An 8860-nucleotide genomic window follows, 5' to 3' on the forward strand; every position below is an offset into this window, starting at 1 on the left:
GTATTCTCTACTTACATCAAGCCGGACTCAGCGTTATCTTAGAAATCTTGCTAAGCCTTGTGATGGAAATATCTGTTCTGTTCTCCGGGTACGTCTTGAGAAGCAGCTGATTGCACATCATTTGCATCACAAATAAAGCCAGTGGGCAGCAGCCTATCAATTATGTAGTGCGACCTCAAGGTTAAAAAGGTGGTTATGTGGATCCACCTGTGTCATGAATTGTTAATATGATTGCCTTTGTTGATGCGTGCCAAACATGCAATCCCCCCCCCCCAAAAAGGTCAATAAAGGCCTGCAGAGGAGGAGGATGAAGTATGTGAAACACGAGATAAGGAGAGAGAGTGCAGATGCACATCTAATGATAATCAACTCGGTAGCAAAATCAACTATAAATGCATCACTGCAGGCAACCGCACACATCCCAACAGCACAAATAGACCCTTGTGGAATACAAATAAAGTTCCGTTGAAATTGATCAAACAGTTCATTATCAAGCAAAAACAAACGGCAATAACCATAGGGGGGAATCATTTGGTGTGGATCCAGCACTTTTTTTTGTTACTTTTTCCAAGAAGTCAACCCATTTTTTTTTGACAATAATATGTTCTATGCAGCCCCACTAGTCTAAATATCATATTCTGGTTGATATTGTGTTAGTGGCATACGAGTAAAGCAGCTTAAGTCCAGCCGTTTTTATCCATCTCAGGAGGCGGCCATTTTGCCACTTGCTATTGACTGAAGATGACGTCACAGTTGCTCTGGTCTCAGGTAACAACCAATCACAGTTCAGCTTCCTAAAACATGACATTCAGATTAATATTACATTTGTGTAAAATGAGTTATGAAGCAAAATCCAGCCATTTTTTATCCATCTCAGGGGGCAGCCATTTTGCCGACTGAAGATGACATCACAGTTGCTCAGGTCTCAGGTAACGACCAATCACAGCTCATCTGTTTTCCGAAGCAGAGCTGTAATTGGTTGTTACCTGAGACCTGAGCACCATTGATGTCATCTTCAGTCGACAGCAAGTGGCAAAATGGCCGCCCTCTGGATTTTGCTTCATAGCTCATATTCCATAAATGTAATATTAATCAGAATATCATGTTTAGACTTGTGAGGTCACATATAACATATTGTCAAGAAATGTTTAAGGTTGACTTTCCCTTTAAATGATATAAGAATTGATGTCATGCTAGTTAATAAACACATTGTTTTAGTTGTGTTTGTAAATACACTTGTTTTTCAGTGTTCATGGAAAACGCTTTTGGTAACTGCAAGCTTGTAGGAAAGTAGCTATATTTGTTTTCAAAGTTTGATATTAATGAGATTGGGGGTGGGATTTCATAAGTTTTTCTTCCTCCCACTCCTTTTCAGGCTAGGTTTAGTTGAGTAGTGTTTGGAGAAATTGATATCTTGTTGATGTTGATTGCTGCCTGAAATAAATGAACAATGAATGAAGAATTTGGTCAATTATGTGGAATTATTTAATCTCGTCTTGAAAATGACATCACCGTTGCTTCACAGCCCAGCTTGCAAACGTCACATGACCATACTCAGAAAACAGGTGAGCCATGATTGGTCGCTACCTGACAACTGTTGATGTTATTTTCAGTTGACAGCAAGTGGAAAAATGGCCGCCCCCTGAGATGGATAAAAGCAGGTGAATTTTGCTGCTTAATTCATATTCCCTAAGTGTAATATTAATCAGAATGCCGTGTTTATACAAGTGGGGGTGCATAGAACATTTTATTGAAAAGAAAAGTTTATTCGGCATGGCTATGAATATATGGCGACCATATTCGTGCAAAGAGCCCATATAGTGGAGCATGCACGAGGACCTGAGAAATGCAAGGAAGTAACGACCATTGAGCAGTGACTGTATGTTACCCAGCATACCTGCGAGCGCATCCAGTTTGTGCAGCTCCCTGTTGGCGCTGAGGGCGAAGCACGAAGAGCTGAACCTCTTCTCCCTCCTCACAGCTGAGTGCGACCCCGGCTGCTTTATCCTCATCAGCTGAGTGGCGGGAGGTACTTTTTTATTGGAGGCCTGCGGAAACAAGCAATCGGGGAGAAAAGGCACGAAGTAATTCAATGTTGAGAGGAAGACGGGAGGAGGCGAGGTGATGTGCTTAAGGGTCAAGTTCCGCTCCAAGTCAGATCGGGTGGTTCTCCGCAGGGGGGAATCCGATCGGCGGCTGCGGTGTACTGTACAGTGTTTCATCTCGAGGCAGAGTTTGCAATGACCTCGAGCGGGCAGGCTAATGCAACCAGCTGGCGGAGATGTCGCACACGTCAAGCAGTTGCTCAAGCAATCAGATCATAATGATAATCGAGATCTCAGATGCACTGATGCATACATTCATCCATTTTCTATAACTTGTCCTCAATGGGGTTGTGAGGCAACTGGACCCACCTCACTTTTGGAGCAAGATGAGGTTTGTTTACTCCTGCTTTGTTGCAGTTGGTGCATATTTTTTAAAAAGTTGTAATATTTTAAAAATAAACTTGTATTTTTGCAGTTTTATAAACATAAAAACAAAAAAACGTAACCTTAAAAGAATGAATGAAGGTCATTTTTGAAAGACAAAATTACAGTACAAAGTTAAAGTTTAAGATCGAGTCTAATATTGCACTTTTGGAATAAGAATTAAGACTAACTCACCTGTTTTCAGCCATCCAATAACGCTAACATTTTATGCAGCACTGCCACCTACTATCGAGTGAAATTGTCGTCAAAGTGCCCATGGGCTCGCCTGGTGAACGTCATATGACCAAACCCAGAAAAAACTGTTGAGCTTTGAAGAGCGCAAGGTCAGTTTGCGGACACTTTAACGTCAATTTTAGACGACAGCAGGTGGCAGTGCTGCATAAAATGTCAGCCTCCTTGGATGGTTGAAACAGGTGGATTCATCTTTTTTAATTATTTTTCAATATATGCACAATATTAAGAAGAACATTGTGTTTAGACTAGTGGGGACACATAGATCTTATCATTGCAAAGAACATTTTTGACTTGACTTCCACTTTAATAAAAAAAAAGAAAAAGATATATATTTTGACAAGCAAATATAAAACAGGCTACATTTTTTCTTGTAATGCCCTTTATACAGTAAAATACAACTATATTTTCTTAAAAGTAGGATTAAACAGGTGTCACCACTGGTACAAAGACCTATCAGTTTGATACACACTTACTAATCGTATTAAATTATGTAAAGAGCTCATGTTTTTGATTTTCCACAATAATTAGGACACACATAAATATCAATATGCAGCATTAAATGTCTATAAATCTCTGCCAGTGTTTACATTTTCAAAGGATCACTTCTTTATAACCTTCTTAGAAAAATCACAGGATCACTTCTACGATATTCCTAGAAAATCACAATGTCCCGTTAGGTATTTTTAGAACAGGCCCACTCATGTTGTCAATGAGTGCTACGTGACCGCTGGACTAAACTTAGGAAAAAATATTCCCTTTGTTAAAAAAAAACCAACACTTTATTTCTGTAACAATAAATTTTTTGTAATTTAAAAAAAATAATAATAATATTAAAATTAGCTTAATTCATGCTGGGCTGTCAGATTTATGTGATATCATATGTCAAAATCATAACAGAGCTTTTAGCCCAAAGGTACGGTGGGGAGAAATAAACTTAGGCCTGCTACTGTATTAGCAGTAGCACACAAGTTACCATATGTACTTTTAAAAATGATATGACGTACTGTAAGTGAAAATTATGTTGCAAACTACAGCGTGCGGACCCCCATAGGCCTCCATACTGTACTGATTTAGCATCTTCGATGACTCAATATTACGTTTTTGGTATGTGTAAGGAAGCTAGAATACTCAGAAAAAAACAACACCAGCAGGAGGAGAGCATGCAAACTCCACACAATGCATTATGCCGCCCTGCACTCATTGGGCTGGTGGGACTACGTTGGCATAAAATCATGCTGTGATGTCACATGCATGACAAACTTTCTCAAGGACAAAATGTCATTGAACACGTAGACGGCAGTGAATTGTGACACAAAAACAATCATGTAATGAAACAATTGTTCAAGTCAAATTGAAAAATCTGTGGTGTATTTTTCCACATGAGAGTCGGGATTATAGGAACAACTTCCAAAAAGGCCAAAAAGTAAACACCCAAAGAAACTATTGAGATCGATATTGTAGAAGAGCCTTAGGCCTAACAACAACAACAACAACAACAACAACAACAACAACAACAACAACAACAACAACAACAACAACAACAACAATAATAATAATAATAATATCTGTACGGTGTAACTTGTGGTTGACCCGCCACGTCGGTCCTATTCTGTGTCATGTGCTTTAATGATTTAAGTGGTAATGTGATATTTTTCTAATGTGAATTCTGAGAAAACAAACACCACACTTACATCATCACCTGCAGGCCCATTTTCACTTGCTGATTTTTTTGTCTTTTCAGACTTAGTGGAGTCCTAAATTAAACACACAGAAAAAGCAAATCGAGTTAAGCAAGTTGAAATACAGTGTACAAAACGAGGAGAGGGGTAGGAGGGCGGCTACACTTTACCTTGTCTCTTTTGCTCTTCTGTGGCATAATGGAGGTTTATGGTGGAGGTCGCAAAGCAATTTCCCTATGGACACGCGCACTTGACGCATCAGCACGCACTGGCGCGTCTGTCTGTGTGGCGGTTCCACCAGTGAATTTTCGCGCACCATGTGACTGATCTCGAGCTGGCTGCTTCCGCGGAAGGTTGCTCGAAGCAAACAGTGGGGAGGAACTGCCGTTGGTGTGAAGGAGAAGTCGTCACATGGGAAAAATACACAAAATAAAAATAGCCTAAAGAAACGCGCGCAAGTGTGGCAAGCAGCTGATCGTGCATCTTGGAAGAGACTTTCGAGGCCGGTTGTTCCGTCTATCGACTGCCTCAAGGGGGCAGTGTTGTTTCAGGAGTAATAGAAGCTGTTGAACAATGCCTGCAAACCAACAAACTATAACTTACAACGACTACAACACAATAAGTATGTCCTACTAGACATCATCAAGATTTTTCATATTTATTCTAATACTAAAAAAAGTGACAGAAAGCAGAAAAACATTCAGTTTAGTGTGTAGTACAGTTGCTCCTTCAAGTTTGAAAACGACTAAATTCATTAAGTCTGAAACTCAAACTTTTGGGTCAAGGCCTATTTAATTGGGGACATTTTTTCAAAGACTGACAAAGAAGATCTGCTATCATTATTACCGGTAATTAGATTGGACGATATCTCACCCAAAATATTAATGGCATGTTAAGAAAGGACCTTAATTGAATTAAACTTAATAAATTAAGTATTTATAAATCATCACTAGTTGATGTGCATTTCTTCCATTAACAGCGTAGCACAATCAGTGTCAACTTAGCGATTTTGGCCGCTCTCCAGCGAATATTTTTTCCGAAAAAGAACTAGCGAGTTTATTTACGGCAAGAAACAGACAACACGAGTAGAAAGATTTTAATATTGTTTTCCGTATGACTCCATAGAAAGCAATCAGAGTGAATTGCCCATTTACCCGATGTAAAACCAGAGTACTCACCACACATACCACCATCCACACTCTCCATTTCAGCAGTTTTATTGAAAAAGCATCCTTCTTCACTAACTTAAAAAAAAAAAAATATCATATTCGAATAAATGAGACAAATTTTATTATTTGTTGCAGACGTAAACATAAATAATTTTCCATTCAAATAATTGATATTGCATAATTTCCCACAGCACGTCTGATGATGTCTCAGGGCACAATAATGTGGTTGTGAATCACTAACATATCTTCATTTTTTAGTAGAAATATTACTTTTGTAAGGAGAAGGGAAAACATGACAAGTTTTCTCAGGGCACAGAAATGGTTGTCATCCAATGCTATACTATACTAAATGCATTGGGGAGCACCATGGCTACTTCTTAGAGACCCTTTTTTTCCCCCACAAGGCCCAATTACTGGTCTCCAACATATCTGCTCGTATCTTTTCCACAACTGAAAATGTACACATTTTGCCAAGTTGTAAAAGTCAAGTTTCAAAATGTTATAGTTTCACCCAGTGTCCAAGTCAGGGATTCCCAACTCCTGTGCCACTGCACCTTAGTCTACCATGAGATATCATCATATTGTGTCACAGTAATTTCACTTAATCGGACTGGAAAATAATGTCAACGTCAAATACGTGGTTTGGCTTATTAAATGTTGGTAACACTGATCTAAACGTTTGCCAGGTTATGTGCACCTTATTTCAGTTCCCAGGGTTTTGTAGTTGTTTACCATTCCTCTAAAATGGTGCAATGTTTGTGAAATTTCCCTCATTCCTATCGAATGGAGGCTGTCCACTTGCGTTATACTGCATGTCCATAGGGGAGCAGTGTTGTAATATTTCTCTCTTGACAATTTAGTGCGTTGATCAGCTACGTTGTCTTTGGCAAATGCTCTAATCTTAAATTGAAAGAGAAAATGAGTAAATCTTAAAAATACAGATTGCTTTAAAAAGAAAAAAAGAAAAAAAGAAATCTAAACAGGCAAAAATAGATGTGCTCAGAATTAATTTATTTGAGCATCAAACACCCATGTGGCTATTATGACTGTTCTCTGTCTGTTATGGTTGTTGCGCAGTTCTCGGAATCCATCTTTATCTCGCGTCGTCGCCAGTTCATCATCAACACAACGTTATTACTCTGCGATATGCTGCCTTTCATTTCCTGGCCCAGCAACGTCAGTGAAAGCAGCACTCCCCCCCCCCCCCCCCCCCCCCCCCCGCGCGTACAAGCGTTTGTGTGTTTGTGAATGCGTGTGCGTGCACGTGGCTGGCTGGAGGGAGGTCTGGGCGTGAAAGCAACAATACAATGTGCGCTGTCTTCCAATAAAAGGACATTAAATGAAGGAGCCTTGCACACAGAGTTGTTGTAATGGCGCGTATCAGTGATGTGAAGTCAGATAAGCTCACTTCCAATAAATGAGGCCAAAATTACTTTGCGTCATCTGCTTGTGTTTATGCGAAACAGCATTTTGCAAGCATATATTTACATTCTATTTGTGTTATTTTTATTTAATCGTTAATGGGTGTGTTTACAGCACCACGGGTGAATTCTTTAACCGCAGCTGTGCAACCTTTGATACCACACTGTTGCTGCCCCCCCAAACACAGTTGGTAGAGTGCGAGTTGCCATAATGAGACGTCTCAACAAGCTTTTTTTTTTTTTTATGAGCAGGCAGCTCAGCCAATGAAGCTAATGACTAGACTTGCATTACAAGAGCTTGTTTAGTTTTTCCCAGGAATGAGGAAAAAAGCGGCGAAGTAAAGCGGGAGGTGATAAATGGACAGCTTGTTATGGCGGATGAAAGAAGAATGTTGCCTAGAATGAAAGAGAAGCCGAGGAGGACGAGGAAGAGGAAGAGGAGAGGTGATAGGTCATGGTTGACTTTACCAAAAGGTGAACAACCTCGTGGTGAACATACAGTTGTGAATATGAGGGGCGGTCAGGGACATGTCTCACGATTACCTCTCACACTGGAAACTGAAAACTGAAACGCTCTCATACGCAATACCGAAAGGCTGTCACATGCACTACTGAAACACTCTCGCACTCACATCAAATTTTAGTATTGTTTTCCAGTATATTAAATGGGCGAGTTTTATTAAGTTACTGTCTGCATATATGAAGAGTGTATTTCAGTTGTGTGTGTGTGTGTGAGAGGTGAACCCGATTTATGTCCCTGACAGCCCCTCATAACGGCACACATGTATGCATCGATTGCTATACAGCACGTGTGCAACGAATCAAACTCCCATGGCACGTTAAGAGTCAATTCATGTTTAATTCATGTTTCCCACTATGAGAGTGAATTTGAATTAATGCGATGATCTCTGACAAACACTTCCTCCCACAAACAAGTCGAAACTCATCTGGATGGCTATCTTTAACACGCGATAACTAATTCATGTGCAAGTGCGCAGAAATGAGAGCGTATGAGCCAGCACAAAGCACACACAAATTGCTTTGGAGTGATTATCGTGTAGAAATGCCAATTAAAAACACATGATTGACAGCTGTCCAATAAAAGCTTATTTAATAGCTCCTTCATGGCAAACAATGACATTTTAGGGTTAGCTTTTTAGTTAGCATAACCGTCGCACAGTTATTAGCCTTCCTGTGTGGAGTTTGCACGTTCACTCCTACATTATCTGCATTGCGATTGGCTGTTGACCAGTGCTGGGTGAACCTTGCCTCTTGCCCATAGTTAACTGGGATAGGCTCCAGCTCGCCTGTGACCCTGATTGCGTGCTATAGAAAATGATACAATATGCCTCAAAAGTAGTGCAAGAACTCAAAAGACTTTCAAATGATTATGTAAGCTGATCACGATGTCTTCTTGAGTTGAGGGGCTGTAAAAAAAAAAAAGGTTTATTCTGGCTTCAGGGGGAGCTCAGCCTATTCCAACCCCCCGAAGTTGTTGAAAGGGACAATTTTGGGCCACTTGAACAGTGTTGGTGGTGGTGTCTGCATTGATGCCTCTCACTGCCTCTTATATTCTTGTAATATTCCAACTTCCAATATATGATTTCATTTTTTATAATATTCCACTTTTTCTTGCCAAAATATTTTTTTTCCTCATATTTCTGCAATGTTAACATTACAGTGACACTTAATTTAATAATGTTCTTATTTTTCTTAATTTAATATTTTTGCAATTTGCTCAAAATGAAGTTGTAAAATAAAAAAGTTGTTTTTTAGGGAGAAAATTATTTTAATTTTCTTTCTTTCTTTTTTTTAGAAAAAAATATATTAATTTGTTATTGGCATCTGTGGGAATTTTAACAATCATT

At 39.4% G+C, this 8860-nt stretch overlaps 1 long non-coding RNA gene across 1 annotated transcript; it reads right to left on the reverse strand.

The window, feature by feature from the left end:
• Window positions 1-1515: 1515 nt before the first annotated feature.
• LOC147162815 (uncharacterized) lies at window positions 1516-4797 on the reverse strand. The gene is made up of 4 exons (XR_015097081.1): window positions 4573-4797; window positions 4415-4477; window positions 1898-2048; window positions 1516-1642 (listed from the first exon to the last, which is right to left on the reverse strand). It is a non-coding gene; the product is annotated as an uncharacterized LOC147162815 (long non-coding RNA).
• Window positions 4798-8860: the final 4063 nt, after the last annotated feature.

This window comes from Leptonotus elevatus, chromosome 14 (assembly GCF_054856555.1).
Source record: "Leptonotus elevatus isolate MCC_2025b chromosome 14, RoL_Lele_1.0, whole genome shotgun sequence".
Lineage (NCBI taxonomy): Eukaryota > Metazoa > Chordata > Actinopteri > Syngnathiformes > Syngnathidae > Leptonotus > Leptonotus elevatus.